Consider the following 18,203-nt stretch of genomic DNA (forward strand, 5'->3'; position numbering starts at 1 on the left):
TCCTCCCCCCTTTCTGCATTTAGTCCCTCAAAGGCCCTTTTGGCCAGAAGGGTAGCTTGGGATCCAGTGTCCACCAGTGCCAAAATTGTACCCTGCCCCTGTACTTGTACCAGGGCATAGTATCTTCCCTCCTTCTCCTCAAGGGGGCATAGATAATGCACATTTTTGGACAACTGGTGGGCTAACTTTCTGGTTTTGGACATTGCTAGCGAAGAGGTTTGGGCAGAATTCTGTGGAGAACCTTGGGAATCTGAAAGAAAAAGTTGGCAACTGGAGATCAGAGCCATTGCGGGTTCCCCTGGTTCCGGTTCTGGGCTGCCACCCCCTTCTTGGAGGCAGTCACCAGGATGGGTTTGAACCATGGGATTTTGGTATTGTGGGTTCTGGGATGAGATGATGGGCGGCGGTAGCTCAGTCTCCATATCTCCCCAGTCTGAATTGACATCCCTTGGGACCCATTTTTCTTTGGGAGGAGTTCCCCCATCTCTGAAGGAGAAGATCCTTTTCCCAGGATCCTCTGAGGATCCCTCTCCCTCAAATTGGAAGACCTGTACCTCCTCCACAAAGTGGGTCTGTTTGGGTCCTTTGTTTCTCCTACCTCCTCTCTGCTCCTTGGGTGGCAGACTTTCAGGGGCAGGAGATTTTGTTTCCGGTTCCTGGTTTTCCAGGGGCTGTTTACAAGTTGGGAAGGAAGCTTCCTCCAAGGCTTTACAACCCCCTTCCCCTTGTGCCTCCTCCCTGGGAGCCGGTGTGTTATCGGGGTGCTGCCCCCGTCATTGTTCTGGAGCACCATGTCCAGAGTTTGGGGCATTCTGCGGTGGCACGCTCATCTGAGGGTTCTGTTGAGCCCTCAGTATGTGACCCAGATCCTGTGCCATATTTTGGACCTGGCGCTCTAACTGGGAAACCCGCTCAGGCTGATACAGGGCTCTATTTTCTCCCCTGGGCTGATCCCGGGAAGGGTAGCTATCCCTTCTCTGGTAGTACCCCTGGTTGGGAAGATTTTGGTACCCCTCCACCCTTGGCCTCCCCTCTCCCGGATTAGGTTGTCTGGGCTCAGGGAATTGGGGAAAGAAGGATGGATGATTTTGGGGCTGGAAATTGGGTGGATACCTGGGGAAAAAGTTCTGCCCAGGATTTGGAGAATTTCTGCCCTCCTGTGGGAAGTTGGGAGGGAAGTTCCCTGGGTTAGGTGCTTGGCCGGATCCCTCCCCTTGGGCTGGAGAAGTCCACACATAACCCAGGATTGGTCGGTTTCCCTTATAGCGGGGACTTACATAGTCATCGGAGCGGGGGACCCCATTTGTGGGACTACCTCCTCGACTCCCTGTCTGTGAGTGGCCCGAGGGCCTTCTGGGCTGTGAATTATTAGGTGCAGGTAGGTTTTTAGGCCCCCCCATCTCCAAATCCAAAACAGGGGTGACCTTTACCTCTGCCACCTTGGCAGCAGCAGGGGTGCTGCTGGTTTTGGGATTTTTCTGGGTATTGCTTTTATTTTCTATGGGCTTCTGCACCTCATAGATCCGGGAAGCCTGTTCAATGACCCAGTCTAAAGATCTTTTCTCATGAAAATCTCTCACGAGCTGGGTCATTATATATTTGGGCAAGGCATGGAAAAATGTATTGACAAATTCTCTTCTGTCTGTGCGCACCCTTCTGGTGGTCTGCGCAAAGGCACGTTTCAGTTCTTGCACAAATTCTTGTGGGGCCTGATCCTCCCCACATTGCAAATTGTAGGCTGCCTTGCGAGCCTCTTGAGGATTTCTGTGAACAGAAAAATGTTTCAAGATGGCCGCCTTATAGGTGGACCATCTTAAATGATTTTGGTCCTCCAGCCCCGCAAAGAAACTGGAGTATTCTGGTGAGAAGGTCCACTTTACATATTGAATACAGCTTTGGCTGTCCTTCAAATGGAAAGTCTCCATCATTTGCTCGTAGAGCTCCAAGTGTTCCCAAACAGAGTACTTGGCAATCTTATGATAAGGCGTGATGACACTCCTGATTGCCTTAATCTGTTTCAATGGGTCCTTAAGCAAGGCCCTTTTTGCCTTATTGGCCTGTTTGGTTCGGGTAACCCTGGTCCATTCATCCTCTGACTCAGAGGCACTGCTCCAAGAGGTTCCTGTCTGATCTTCCAGGTTTTCCCGGATTCTGCGAGCCTGGGAGTGGCTGGCAGAATGTGGGGACCTGGTCTCCTGTGTCCTGTACCGCTCAGAGGAGTCTTCAGATTCCTCCTTGCTGCCAGGATTTGATGGGTACCCCCCCCACTGACCTAACTGGGCAGAAGTTTTCAGGATGCCCTTAATGGGCCTATTCTCCCGTGGTTCCCCACTAAATTGCACTGTGCTTGGGTGCCCATACCCGGATGCCCGCCCATCCATTCCTGGGAGGTACTGGCCTATGAGCCCCATGCTTCTGGCTGGATAGTAATCTGCCATCCCTGTGGCCCGGTGCTCATGTGCGCCAGGGGACAGGGGGGTGGCAGAGTCCAGGGACTGAGAGAGATAAAGGCCTCTGGTACTAGGGCTCCTGAGGTTATGCTCAGGAGTTTCCCCTTCCCAGCAAACCTGGTCTCTATCCGCCCCTGCTCCCTGTTGCAATGCAAGAGCCTGCTCCTTCAGTTCCTCAATTAAGGCCTTACTAGACTCTATCAGTCTCTCCTGCATCGCTACCTGTTGTTGGAGCCTATCATTGTGCTGGCAGAGAGCCTCATTCTCTCTCTGCGTTTCCTGATTGGTCCTGGAGCACTGGGCCAGTCTTTGCTGCAGGAGGGTTACCTCCTGAGCTGTGTCCCTATTGGCCTGCTCCTGTCTTGCCAGAGCCTCCTCCACCCTCCTGGTGTGCTCTAGCAAGTCCTGGTGTTCTTTTTGGAGGTCACCCAGTCCCCGGTGGGCCAGGTGATTTTCTTCCATTTTTCTCCTTAAGTGGCAGACTTCCTGGCCTAAGGTGTCCCTTTCCGGACCAAGAGCTTGAATTTGTGACGCCAGGTTGTCCCTTTGCCTTTGGAAGGCACCAGCTTTCTGGCGCTCCTGATCAAACTCTGCCTGGGTATCCAGGTCTTTCAGGATCAGTTTATTGCTCTCCTTTTTCTCTCTGTCTAGATGGATTTGCAGGGTGGCTACCTGCTCTGTGCATGCCCTGTTGAAATTGATCTGTTGCTCCAGCTTTTTCTGGCTCTGCAGTAAGGAGTCCAAACTGTCTTGGCGTTCCTTCTGCAAGGCCAGAATTCTGGTATCCTGGTCAGCCTTTTCCTGTTGCAGGATATCCATATCCTTCTTTATTTTAATGATTTGCTGTCTACTCTCATTTTCGGACTCCTGGCTTCTGTGCAGCCTCTGCTCAGAAGAGTCCAGATCAGATTGGGCCTTCTGTAACGCCATCTGTCGCTTATTCGCCCGATCTTGACTTTCAGTACATTTATCCTGCATGTCTCCCATATATAGGTACAGGTATGCCGCTATCCTAACCATCTTGTCTTGTTCATCCTTAGCTTTAGGAGCCATGTATAGTTCACTCAGGGCCACATGTAAGGGACCCTGATCTCTCCATATATCTGACCCTGTTTCAGTGATCTGGGGTGTGATTGCCTGCAACCAGACCGTCTGGTCCTGATGAGTCCACTCACCTCTCACAAATAGCTTATGTAAGAAGTGCTCTCTGGCTATTTTCATATCTACCAAGGTCGTCATTCTGGAATTTGAGTTCCTTCCTGACTTACAGAAGTTTGTATTTTATTTTTGCAAAACAGACCTTTTCCTTAGAGCGTTCCTTTGAGGAGTGCTTTACAGCGTAACACAGCGTGGTGATATGTGTATCTGGTCAGCTGGCACGCTGTATTAATCTGCACAAGTGATAGATCTAACCCAAACATCCGGCTCGAGCCCCCAATTTGTAAGAGGATTCAATTCAACACTACAGCTAAGTCAATGCCTAGTCTGGGATACTGATTGGAAGCCCTTATTGATATATCTTTACGTCCAGTTCATGAGTTCTGGATGACTACCCCTATATAACACCCCTCTCTTGGAATCCCCCTGACCCCACTGAGCCAAGAAGTAGTTCTGTTTTGCAAGTTTACAAGGTTTATTTGATAATTTAAACAATATATATATATATTTCACACTTTATAATAAATTAATAATTGAATATCACACTTAATCTGAGCAGTAATCAACAATAGATAGTCCGACACTAGCACACTTCTTTATAATCAATGATGAGTGGTTATAGGATGGATACAATAGCAACAATACTTTTATGGTTTCAAATGGATGCAATGTGGAATGAAATGCAGTACAGAAAATAACTTGATAGGATTTCAGCAAAAGACAATGTAATCACTTTCTTGGACAATTCACCCCCCCCCTTAATACAATGTAAGGAGATGAAGAGAATGGGACTCAGTTCTTAGGAACGCAATCAAATGTAATTCAGTTCACCCCAGCACGCTTAGACTACAGAAGTTTGAAACACAGGCCCAAAATGCTTTTATATGTGCTGGCAATGAAGTGAGGAATATGCTGAAAATGCTTTTAATTCCCTTCAGGAGGTTCAGGGTGAGTGGTATCTAGTTAATATTAGTCCAGGCTCACTCTAGCAATGATTCAGGGATGGTTCTTAAGAGGCAAACGAAATTTAGTAGTTCAGGCAAAAGCAGCTATCTTTTTACAAGTAAAGAAATCGGGCCAAATCGCAAATCGAGGCAAAATTCGTGGGTGCGAGAATCGTGATTACGGAGAAAGTATAAGGAGTAGGAAGTTCTAGGCTTGTTGAAAAGCTGAGATTCTAAGCTTTCAGAGGAAAGTTAAACCAAGTTCCTAGCACAAACGGTTACGGAGTTATGAACGATTTTGTGAAGGTTGTTTTTCGGATTTGAAATTTTAAAAGTTCAAAGCGACAGGTTGCAGCTTGCAGCTAGAAAATGACAGGTGACAACTTTGCAAATGACAGGTGACAGTAAGGAGGTAGTTCTGGTTAGATTAAAATAGATTGAATTATATTATTTTAACTAAGAGATTGGTTCTGCACAGTTCTGCTAGGTACTCACAATATATTTAGAAATAGGCCTCGCCACGGATCTGGTCAGGTTTTGGACTGGACTCCGGTTCTGGTCTCGGCACTTCACAGTGATCTGGGTCAGCTCTCTGGTTCTGCTAACAGCGGTCTGGGTCAGCTCTGCTCTGCTGGTCTAGCCTCTCTGGATTCTGGATACTGCTCTGCTTTCTGGGTACTGCTACAGGTTCTGGAGATTGATGGATTTGAAGTCTGGATCTCTGGATGTGAAGTTGTCGATCAGCATGCTCCGCGGCAAATGGAATTGAATGTCTCTATCTGTCCTGACTGTCTGCTTTTATGTGTTTTGAAAGTGGGTGGAGAGGCTAGCTTTCTAGGCCCTACCCCTCTCCACTTGTCATTGGCCACTTCCTCCTCTTCCCCTTGATTGGGGGAATGAAATGAAGTGTCATCATGATCAGGTCTGTTTATGATACAGAGAACCCACCCCAGTCAACTTTACACACAATCTATATCTGATCCAAATACATACTTCCCCGATAGACAGTTGTTTGGCATTGCATACACACATCATGCATTTACTGATGGTAGCCCCTGTTCCAATTCTGTCGTTTCTAGGAGCTTGGGTTCAGAAATGGCAACATATTTCACTTTTTGGTCAGGTTACCAATATTGGATTTGTCCCCACATTTACACAAATGTTCGCAAAGCATGTGGGCATTAGGTGGTGGAGTGTCAGATTTTTAACATACATACATTTAGAGTAATATCCTCTTTTCCGCTAAAAACCCTCCTGAACATACCACCGGGTCCTAACACGTCTTCAAATGTGCACAGAAAAATCACAAGAATAAGGATATCACTTATATAATTTTCACAAGTCCGCTCTATGAATGATCCATCTTTTTAGATTTATGTTCTGGCCCCAAAGGGGTGTGGTTTCCCCCCAGCACAAGGTTGAATTTCTGGTTTTTCCAGTTCTGCCAAGCCAGCTTGCTCTCACAGGCAGTGCTCCTCCCCTTTCCTTCCAGGAGGAAGCCACTTTTACGACCCCCCCCCAATAAAACATTTGCCTGAGTCAGGACAGGGCTTTGTTCAATTTCCTGCAGAGCCCAGGTAATTCAATCAGAGAAGTGTCATATCCCTTTTGGTGGGAACAGCAAAAGGCAGCTAGGCCTGGGAACACAGCTGTTGTGCAAGTCTCAACTCCTGTCGGGGGTAGCTGGTGGGCAAAATTCCCTCTCTTTTTAAGCCAGGCCTCAGCTAAATGTCTCTTTGGCTGCCAGTTTTCCTGTCCAAATCAAACTTCCAATTTTTACGCATGCAGCTAGAATGCTGATTCTAAGTTTAAAACTATGACATTTAAACAATTGCAACCTATGTGACACTCAAAAGTAGGTCACTCATTTCTTTTAAACATTTAGATTTTTAGTGTCTTTCAGTCCAAATTTACTTAAACTGCTGAAATCCACAGCTCAGCCAGTTTTGCTATGAACATTATTTTAGGCTCATCCTCTTTCCAGATTTTGTATGCCCACAAGACTTTATTCTGTCAAATGTCTGCTGGTGTTCAGTGAGATTGTTGGATATTCTGCAATGTTTGAAATGGGCATTCTGAGCTTGCCTTCAGAGAAACAAAGGGTGATTTTTAAAGTGCTTTCTAGCGAACAGGCACTGCTGTTTTTCTCTTTGGCACCCCATTTCACTCATGGCTCTTCTGACCCAGCACACCCGCACCGGGGGGGTGGCAAGTCAGGCGACTATTTTGGTGTGCGCACAAACTGCGCGGTTTTCATACAATCTGGCGCACATGTGGGCTTTTTCGGCCATCTTGGATTTCCTAAGCCCACAGCACCAAATGTTGTAGCATAATAGTCCAAACGTGGGTCAGAACACCCAACAGCACACAATCTAGATGCAAGACTCAACACAGCAACGCTATCACGGCACACTCAATGTTGTTGGGCACACAATCTAGATGCAAGACTTAACACAGCAACGCTATCAGGGCACGCTCGATGTTGATGGGCACACATTCTAAATTAAAACTTCAACACAGTGACGCTATTAGGGCACACTCAATGTTGTTGGGCACACTGTCTAGATGCAAGATTCAGCACAGTAAACTATTAGGGCACACCATGGATGCAAGATTTGCCACAGTGAAGCTATTAGTATTGCTTGACCTTATTATGTGGTTGTACAATTCAGTACAGTAGACTTTAGTGGACGTTCAATGATGTTTGGGCACACTATCTGGATTTAATTTCAATACAGTGCAACGTTTGGGTACAAGCCGGTGAAACTATTAGGGCACACTCAAAGTTGTTGGGCATGCTATCTAGATGCAAGATTCAACACAGTTATGCTACCAGAGCACACTCAATGATGTTGGTCACACTTTCTAAATTCAAACTTCAACACAGTGACGCTATTGGTGTACACTCAATGTTGTTGGGCACACAATCTAGATGCAAGATTCAACACAGTGACGCTGTTAGGGCACAGTCAGTGTTGTTGGGCACACTTTCTAAATTCAAACTTCAACACAGTAAACATTTTTAGGGACGACAGAGTGAAATTATTAGGCACACTAAATGATTTTGGGCACACAATCTAGATGCAAGATTCAACACAGTTATGCTATCAGGGCACACTCAAAGTTGTTGGGCACACTTTCTAAATTCAAACTTCAACACAGTGACACTATTAGGGCACACTCAATGTTGTTGGGCACACTTTCTAAATTCAAACTTCAACACGGTAAAAGTTTTTATGGGACGACAGAGTGAAATTCTTAGGCAGACTCAATGTTTTTGGGCACACAATCTAGATGCAAGATTCAACTCAGTGACGCTATTAGGGCACACTCAATGTTGTTGGACACACTTTCTAAAATCAAACTTCAACACGGTACAAGTTTTTAGGAGACGACAAAGTGAAATTATTAGGCACACTCAATGTTGTTGGGCACACAATCTAGATGCAAGATTCAACACCGTGAAACTAATAGGGTACACATAATATTGCTTGACCTTAATATGTAGCTGCATGATTTAACACAGTAAAACTTTTAAGTAAGAGTGGCAGGGCTTTCTAGTGTGAGTAATTGCTTCAGTCCCCAACCTTGCCACACTTACTTTTCTTGGTTGGTGAAATGAAAAGATGCAGCTAGCTCCAATTTGTACGTGTGATCTGCATAACACATTAATGATCATCAATTCAACCTCCCCTTGCAGCTCCATGTTCCTGGTCTGAGTGTCACTTTGACATCAATTGTACCAGGGCACTCCCAAGAGTGCAACTGTGCCTGTCACAGGGTTCCCATTGCCTTTGTCCCCCGAAGCTCAGACCCAGATAGAACACCATCCCTAGATCCATGGCTCTGGTGCAGATACTTATTTCAAGGGACTCATGGCCTCACAGTTTCACTCCTCGTGGGGCCATGTGATGCACATCCACAGCATGCACCTAGTGGTGGTGGTTGTGGTTGGCTGAACCACCAACGCAGATTACCCCACCCAAGGGCAGCTGGCTGTGACATATGTGGCTGTCTGTGGTGTTCCACAGCTGCAAGCATGGGGCAGGTATCGGGCACATGCCTTGCAACAACAGCCATAAGGCAAGTACTCCCCAGGTACTGTTGTAGATCAGGATAGCACACACTTGACAACACAAGAGGTACCATGCTGGAGCAGACTATTAAGGCAAACAACTGAGGTGAGATGGGCATCTTTCTTTGACTGGGCTTGCGCTTTTCTCAGTCTGTATAACTAGTTATATGTAGATGTGTATTATGAGCTGGTTTGTTGGCAGTGAATGGAGTGGCCATTCCACCTGTATATTGGGGGATGACATGCCTAGGGTGGCCAGAGCAGTCTTCTCACATGTGCCTTTGCTCATGGTGCACATACATGGAACAAAAAGCAGAGGCCAAACAGACAATTAATTTGTATACATCATGATGAACTCTAATCTTATTGTCGTTTTCTGGTAATGGTGTTCTTCCGTCCTTACAACAGTATCCCTGTATGTGTCTCAGATTTGGATGCATTGTTCTTCATATGTATTGTTTTGCATGTCACATGTGTAGTAATTGTTGTATTGTTAGGTATTAATTCCAAGTTTAACATTAGTCGAGATTTTCCTTGAGTTAAATTTATAATTCTATGAGCCAATATTACCAGATTAAAAATACTGTACTGCAATGGTCCATGCTGCAGCCATTGCATGTGCGTATGTAGTGTTACATTGCTGTATGAACAGCTTTACTTTACCTCACTTTACTTTATTTTTTGTAGTTTGCCACACACGCAAATGCCTTAGAGCACACAATAACAATTCAATATAATGTTTCGGATGAAATAAGTACATTTTTTGATACATGGATTAGTTCATGAGACGCCTCCTGATTACCTTTTATATGTTCCTTCCAACATTTTAAACAGAACCCCTTATGGTGACTTTTCATCAGAATTCATGTAATATGTGATGTCCATAATGTCCCTTCAAGAAAGTTTATTCACTGCATTTCATAGGTTTTTATTAGTGCAACTTAACAATAATGTCCCTTTAACAAAAAAATGTTTCATTGAATTTCATAGGTTTGCATTAGTGCAACTTAACCATAACGTCCTTTTAACAATGTTCTTCCAATGAATTTCATATGTTTTCACCAGTGCACCCCAATTTCCTACAAGTACTTTATACCTGTTTTTAATGATTATACATAAAAATCACGCTCATCTTGAGTGTACCAGATCGAGAGTCTGCGGACAGCATAAAAGTCTGTGGACAAAAGGTAGCATCAACAAAACCCCGATACATAGGGGACAACAGAACATGAGTACGCTTCTAATAGCTAAAAACATATACATAAACCCACATCACTGACATTTACTACACCAAAATATACATTTTTAATCAATTCAACATTTGCAAATGTAAACATTAATTTGTAAAGTAGCACACAATACTATGGAATGTACCAACACCAAACACAAAGCATAACTGTGCACCTCAGATTATCAGTTTAGTACAATTCTTCACTTGCACTGACATACACCACCAGCACATTGAGAAATCATCTCTTACCAAATAGTAAGTACACTTTATTTATTTCTCTATTATTACTGTCCATTTTTATAAGAAATTCTCATAAGAAAATATAACCATTCTTTATGTTGACTGAAATGACAACCACACTTGACTGACTAGAAGAGTACTTTCCTAAAGAAGAAATGAGTGATGAGGAAATGTCTAATGTTAAACAATCTATGTTTGAATGTAAACAAATAATTAAACTCATACAGAGATTATTAAAATATTAATGTCTTCTTTTTTTATCGTACACCACACTGTAAGCCTGGACATCCTGCACAACCACAAACACAATCTCAATCCCCAACTGTAGAGAATGAAATCAGGAACCTGTCTTTAAAAATAGATGAATTTAGCAATGACATTAAAAAACTTGTAATTTATGTTAAACATCATGTTATTAGAAATCTTAATTATCACGGCAATACTTGTTCCTGCTCGTCTTACCCCCGACAATCTCCTCAATCAAATCCAGAAAACATAAATGACAGATGGTTCAATGAAACTTCTCTCCCTCCCTCCACTGATGATGACTTTATTGTACCTAAAAATACCCCTTTGTATCTTTCCCATTCTGATTCCCCGTCCCTTTCATAAATAAATGCATTTGTACACTATGAATATATTGCAGTGGTATGTGAACTCAGGGCCAGGCTGCCCTTGTCCTTGCACTGCCTCCGGGTCCCCGAACACTTAAGGGTCCGTATCTGCAACCCTACAGTCCCTTCTATCTACACTTATGAGCCACCTGTTGGCTGCAATTGTTAGTTAACTGCACGTCCCCCTTCGCCTTCCCTGGCACTTCGCCCCTTCCATCTTCCCCGCACCTGCACAATCTGAATGTGAATGACACAAGGCCTGGTAAGATCGTTTTTTTGTCCTCTCTTTGTTTCCCCTCCTTGTCTTGTTGTTCCTGGAAACACTTGTATACAGGTGCATTATAAATGCCACATCATATTATATCATATTGGCTCATACAAATATTTTTTTCAAACTCCATTTGATAGTCCGCGGACTATATGAATGTTCATGTCTGCTTAAGCAATGGCCGTCGTTCACATATCTCGCGTCTAGTCTGGGCATGTCCGGTCTCGCATGACACTCTTTTAATAACTCTTCAAAGGTACTCGCCCAATCATGGACATCACTGCACATGAACCCCTCATATTTTTACCTCCATGATCCGCGGACGTGGCTGCGGTATCACCGACATCCCTGGACATCATCATATGACCACACCCGTGTGGCATGATGACGTGTCCGCGAACAGTGTCTGTGTTTTGCAGGCATTTTGAAACTTAATAGCTGATCTAGGAAGTTTGAAGTTTGAAGTTGAAAGTGTATAATTCGAGGGGTCCTTGTACCATTTTTAGTTGATCTCTCAACTTTTTACAACTTTCCAAGGTCTGTTTTAAACTCCAGTGTCCACAGACAGGAGATGTGCTCCATGGATGGCAATATTAGAGGGAAACGATTAGTGAGCTACCTAAGACAATGGGACCTCAGTATGTTAAACGGTAGAACTGTGGGGGATGTCCCAGGACAATCTACTTGGAGAGGGCAATCAAACAAGAACCTGGCTACTATGACTGGTAAATGCCCTAACAGGCATACCATTATTAGTGATAACTCTAATAATAAATTTGATCGGGTTATCAGAGACACCAAGCGTACTATGCGTAAGGAAAAAAGATTGGTGTCTGGTTTACCATACACTAAGGATAAGATACTTGCAATGATGCGATAAATTAAGAACAGATACAGAGGATGGCAAAAACAGTGGAAACATTCTGAAAAAAATAGACAATGGCAAGACATGTTTATGGTTTTCAGGAAGGGAAACACCAAGGGCATTTGGACTCAGTAGAATAAATCTAAGGGGAGAATAAGTAGAAAACCTTTAACCCAATACAGGAAACAAAATGGCTCGAGTATATAAAGGGGGGGGGGAGTAATGTGTGAATCGAACTCGCCTCCCAGGTACCTATTGGAGGGTTGATAATTGGAAATCTGTGAGGGTGAAATCGAAAATAAAATGATGGACCTGAATATCTCGAGGGCACCTGGGCCTAATGGTCTTGCCAACGCCATCCTAAAACAAAATCCTAGGAAGAGGGCATATCTGTTGAAGATACTTTTTGATAGAGTGTGTACGTCACAGATAATACCGACTTCATGGCAACAGCCAGTATGGGTGCTTGTTTACAAAAAGGGGGATCGTAATTTGCCTGCCAATTATAGGTTACTCTCCCTCTTGGACTCCACATAGAAAACATTTGCATCATTCGTATTAGATGCCCTGCAGCAATGGTTTGAGGAAACCAATATCTTAAGCCACGCTGAGATGGGGCTTGCGCGTGGGTGTTGTACATCCCATAATATCTGTCTGATGGGCACACTCTATGGGGAGGCTTCTGCCTCTGGGGGGACCACCCCGTTTTCCATTTTTGTGGATTTCAGGGTGGCCTTCGACAGGGTTTGCTGGGAGAAGCTGTGGGACTAAATGGAGCATTGGTGATGTCCGCATTGGCTGTCGAGCATTCCTAAATGTTTGCATTATGATATTAAGGTGCAGATAAGGTTGGGTGATCGGGGTGGGTTGACATCCCAAGCACAAATAAATGGGGAGTTAAGCAGGGATGCACCCTGGCGCCTTTGCTGTACAGCATATATACAGCAGATTTGCCACTAATATCCAACCAATCGGTTGTTGTCCTAAAGTTTTTTCTTTCTGTGCTCTTCGCGCATCCGCCTCCAACTCCCTCAATGTCAGACGCTTCTCCAAGCAGCAAGTTGGTGGTGGAGCTCTTTCCTCTGCTGGGTCCTCGCTCTGGATCAGCCTCCCTGCCTCTCTGAAACTTGAGGAGAACCATCTCTGGTTCCGGAAGCACCTCAAGACCTTCCTCTTTGCTTCTGCTTTCTCTCCTCTGCTCCCTTGCTGATCTCCTGGCTGAAACTGAAACTGCACTGGTTTACCTAGCTACCTTCTGATATCGGACCCAGGTCCCTTCCCCACCAGTTGTACACCTGCAGTGCCCCCCTGGCAACCCTGAAATCGAGGACTGTTTCGGTATTCCTACTGCCCCATACCAGCACTTGACACCTCATTTCTGCCTTTACCCTTGCACTTACCAACAGCTGACCACACTTATTATTTATTATTTATTGTCTTATTTTTTCTTTTATGTATTTTTTACAGTTATCTTATGTACTGCACTTCCCCCCTCCCCCTTCACCCCTGCACTTCTCCACTTTCCCCTCCCCTGCACGATCTTATTGTCACCTGCCCTAGTTAGATCGCTGACTCTGTTTTCCCTCTGTTCCCCCTCCCTTGCCTCATCGCACCTTGAAACACTTGTGTAAAGATGCATTATAAATGCCATATAATATCATATCAAAGTGGGGGACCGTATGATATCATGTATGCTGTAGGCTGATGATCTTGTTCTTTTTAATTTTACATTTCGTGACTTAGCCATGAATATGGAAAAAACACAAGGTTATGGTTGTTGCACCTAAAACAATAAAATGTCTAGTTTTTAATACTAGTCATGGTGTATTAGAAAGGGTGGGAAAATACCAGTGTCTGGGTTTGGAAATGAGTCCTTCTAGAACCTATAGCTATATAAAGGAAACTAAAAGTATTAGAGCTAAATGACTTACTGATTTGATTTGTACGTTTGCGAACCAGACTGGCGGTTATTCTCTGGAAGGGGGTTTTACACTTTATACCCAATGCCTGTGCACAATGGTGCTCTAGGGACTGAATGCTCTGGCCATGGAGGACCTGCGTTGGTTTACTTTTGGAAAAGGGTCCTCCATTTACCTCAATCAACGCCTATTGAGTACATTAGGCTTGAGCTTGTCCTGGTATCTTTAAAATGTCAAGCCATTATTAGCCAGGGAATGGCACTGATGGCCACTACAATGGGATCAGAAAGGAAAACTACATTGAATGATTTTACTAACTGGATGGCAAAGTGTTTTGTTAATATTACTTGGATCCCTGACTTTAATCGGGGTACACGTCTTCCTATCATGATGCAAGTCATTAAAAAAAAATACGACAGTGTGATTGGACAAATAATTATGCCCACCCTTCAAGTTTAAGATCTCACGCAGATGTGGTAAATGTTACACATGTATACCTTAGGGCACAAAGTTATGTCTTTTCTTGCCCTAGCCGTGCTGTTAAAAAATTACTATTGAAATTAAGGATTAACCAACTACCTTTGCTGGCAATATATGGGGCTAGGTATAACATTCCGTGCCAGGAACGGACGTGTCGTATTTGAAAAAGTGATGCATTGTTGGAGACAGCTAAGCACTTCTTTACTAAATGCTTAGGTTTAGAATCAGTAATAATGATAACGCTTTGAAGATTTGTATGTAGTTATGAATCTATAAAATAAGATTCCTTTTGAACATATTGTTTCAATACTGAGAATGTAAGGGTACATTTAGCCTTATTTAGGTTATGGGGTATCATTAGGAAATTAATACCTAACGACTAATGTCTGTCATTTTTGGTATGAGAGGGAATAACGGTCACTTCCAACTGATAGCATTTTATGTATTTTAGCTTGGTTCTCATATATGCTAGTCGTGGTGATTTAGCATTTCTATTATTTATAATATTAAACTGTAAAACTTAAATTTTAATAACATTTTTTCTACTTGTATGTTGGGTGTAGTTGTCAAAGGAACCGTCTCTGTACGAACTGCATCCATGTGGTATAGGGAAGGACAAGCCTTCAAAGTTGGGAAAGTTTCACAAACTTTCACCACGAAAGAAAGCATTTCCTGACCGCGTTTGTAAAGTACCTTTTAAATGAAGAAGAGCTGTAGCTGAGGCCGTTGTTCCTGGCAGTTCCTGAAGATCTCGCTATTCCTGAGCTTCAGTCGTAGGGACACAAAGAAGGACATCGGGAGGTTCCTGCAGCGCCTAGGGAAGAGGCCACAGCTTGGCAAAACGTTGGTTTAAGGTGTGAGTGCCTTAAAGACCATAAACTCTGAAGGCACTCTGAAGAAAATTCGACCAGCATAGAGATGGTGTCCATGTGATTTGCGAGTTGGTTGTTCCCACCAAACTCAAGGGAAGAAGTTAACCTTGAAGAGCTTCTCTGTCGATGGAGTTTCAGGCAATTTGGACCTGCAGCAGGGCTTCACCGGTCGCCCAGGAGTTGCAGCAGTCGTCCTCCTTCAGCTTGTATTCGGTTCTCTCATTCCAGTGGTCGACTCTACTTTCGAAGTCCCAGAGGACTACTTTTAAACAGTTTTCCCCCATTCATTCCAACCTGGCTGTCACTCACACAGCAGGGTGGCTGTCCTTCCCAATCACGCCATAGTGCATACAGATCTCCTAGGAGACTAAGCACAGGGAGTTTCGGGCACCTCCCTCACATCCTGTCCACCCCAGACACTCAGGCGCCAGAGGGAGGCTTCAGCACTGAAGCCCGCCAAAGGCCAATGAACAAAGGGACCAAACCTGGTTTGGCGCACAGAGTTAAACACAAGGAGGACCGTTCCTAAAAGAAAGGGTTAAAAAAGTCGACCGGAGTCTGTTTTTACAGATAGGTCTCGGGCGCCATATTGAAAAACATGGCTGACCCGATTTTTAGCTACTGGTGTTCGCGGTCGGGAAAAATCATGGTAGTTTGTTTTAAAACACTGACACCAGCCCTTTCAAGTAGAAAAGGTTAACATTTGACGGTTACATGAGTGTTTAGACTCAAGGGATGCTAGGCAACCCCTCCAGCATACTATAGGAAGATAGTGTCTGCTGGGTCTGTAAATTTAAAAAGACTAGTAAAGTCAATTTAACTTTACATGCTCTGGGAGACAGTAGTGAGTCCAGGAGAAGGTACTTAAACCTTGAGGAGTCTGAAAGACACCCCTGTGCCACTGCACTGAAGGTGCTGTGTGACACACAAGAAAAAGATGATGCCTATGGAGTTGTTTTAAAACTCCATACCCAAACAACACACAAGTAAAACACACATCAAAATACATGAAAGAGTGGAAAAAAGGATCACACTCTTTCCAGGTAAAAATTTAAATCTTAGAAATCCAGCAAAGTAACTGGGGGTCTCAAAAGATAAGGGAAATTAGCACATTCTTGAGAATTCTCGTACCCCCCAGACTAAAGGGACAGGAGGATTTAATCCACTCCTGGATGAATCTCCTTACTCCAGTCAGTCAAACATCCTGGAGTGACCATCAGCATTTTGGTGGTGACACCCAGACCTGTGTTCAATGGTAAAATCAAACCCTTGCAGGCTGATTGACCATCTCAATAGTTTAGGGTTTTCCCCTTTCATTTGCATCAACCATCACAAGGGTTTGTGGTCAGTTTGAATCACAAAAGTAGATCCATACAAGTATGGTCTAAACTACTTCAGTGTCCACACAATAACAAAACATTCTCTTTCAATGGTTTCCCACCTTGTTTCAGCTTTGTTCACCTTCCCGCTAATGAAACAAATGGGGTGATCCCTACCTTTCTCATCCAGCTGACTTAGAACTGCATCTATACCAGTATTTGAAGCATCTGTCTGCAAAATGAAGGTTTGGTTGTGGTGAGGAGATTTTAGGACTGGAGCTTGACAAAGGGCTTTCTTTAGGCCTTCAAATGCTTGAGTGTACTCCTCATTCCACCTGACCTATTTAGGAAATGTGGCTGAGGAGATCACATTCAAGGGAGAAGTTATGGTCCCATAGTTCTCTATGAAGTTCGTATAGTAAGCAGTAAGGCCTAGGAAGGCTCTCACCTGGGTTTGAGTAGTAGGGTGGCCCAGTTTTGCAGAGCTTGTACTTTGTTAGGCAATGGCCTGATTTCACCTCCTCCTACCTCATGTCCAATGCCGAACACTTCACTCTCACCAATTTGACACTTACTCGCCCTTATGGTCAGATGGGCCTTCTCAAGAGGCTGCGAAACATATCCTAAGTGGTCAACATGTTCTTTGCAAGTAGGGCTGAACACTGCAATGTTATCCAAGTATGCAATGCAGAAGTCCCCCATCCAATTCAGAACCTGGTTAACCATTCATTGGAATGTTGCAGGTGCATTCTTCAGCCCAAAAGGCATTTACCTTAAACTGGTAGAGGCCTGTTGGGGTTGAGAATGCTGTTTTCTCCTTGGCATGGTCTGTCAGGGTTATATAGCCTGAAGTGAGATCAAATGTACTGAGGTACTTGGCTGAACCAAGCTTGTCCACCAGTTCATCTGTCCTTGATAAAGGATCAGCATCAGTCTTTGTAACTGCATTAAGAGCTCTATAGTCCACACAGAATCTCAACTCCTTGGATCCTGCCTTTGGCACTAGTACAACTGGACTAGACCATGGACTGGAAGAGGGCTCTATTATCCCGAGATCAAGCATCTTGTTGCCCCCCTCCTTTATGTGGGTTCTTACATGGTCTGACATCCTGTAAACTCTGCTTTTAACAGGTAAAGAGTCACCAGTGAGAATGTCATGCTGGCCCCAATGGGTCAAGCCTGGTGATAGTGAAAACAGGGAGGCAAACTGATTTAACAGAAACGTGCACTCCTCCTGTTGTTCAGGTGTAAAATTAGAAGAGAGATTGACTCCTTCTATCTTCTAATCTAAAGGCTGTCTTCTGAGTAGGTCAGGTAGAGGTTCACTCTCCTCCTCATCTTGAGCTGAAGCTAAAAGCAAAGCTCCCACTTCTGGTCTTGAGACATATGCTTTTAGACAGTTGGTGTGAAAGACTCTTGGAGCCTCCTTAGGATTGCCTAAGTCCACAGATAGTTGACCTCTCCAAGTTTGCCCACAACCTTGAAGGGTCCTATCCACTTGTCCTGTAAGGCCCTCTGCCTTATAGGAACCATAACTAGAAATTTCTGGTCTTGAGTGAACTCAACCATGTTGGCCTTCTGGTCATGCCTATGCTTCACTAGAGCCTGACCTGCTTTCAAGTTATCTGATGCTTCTGCCATCTTGTGTGACATTCTCCTCCGGAGACCTATCACATAGTCAGTGACTCTCACTCGCTTGGGGGAAGGAGCACTCTCCAACCCCTCCTTAATCAGGGCCCAGGGGCCTCTAACTGGATGGCCATAGAGA

Source organism: Ambystoma mexicanum, chromosome 3p (assembly GCF_040938575.1).
Source record: "Ambystoma mexicanum isolate Mex_15411 chromosome 3p, UKY_AmexF1_1, whole genome shotgun sequence".
In the NCBI taxonomy this organism is placed as follows: Eukaryota; Metazoa; Chordata; class Amphibia; order Caudata; family Ambystomatidae; genus Ambystoma; species Ambystoma mexicanum.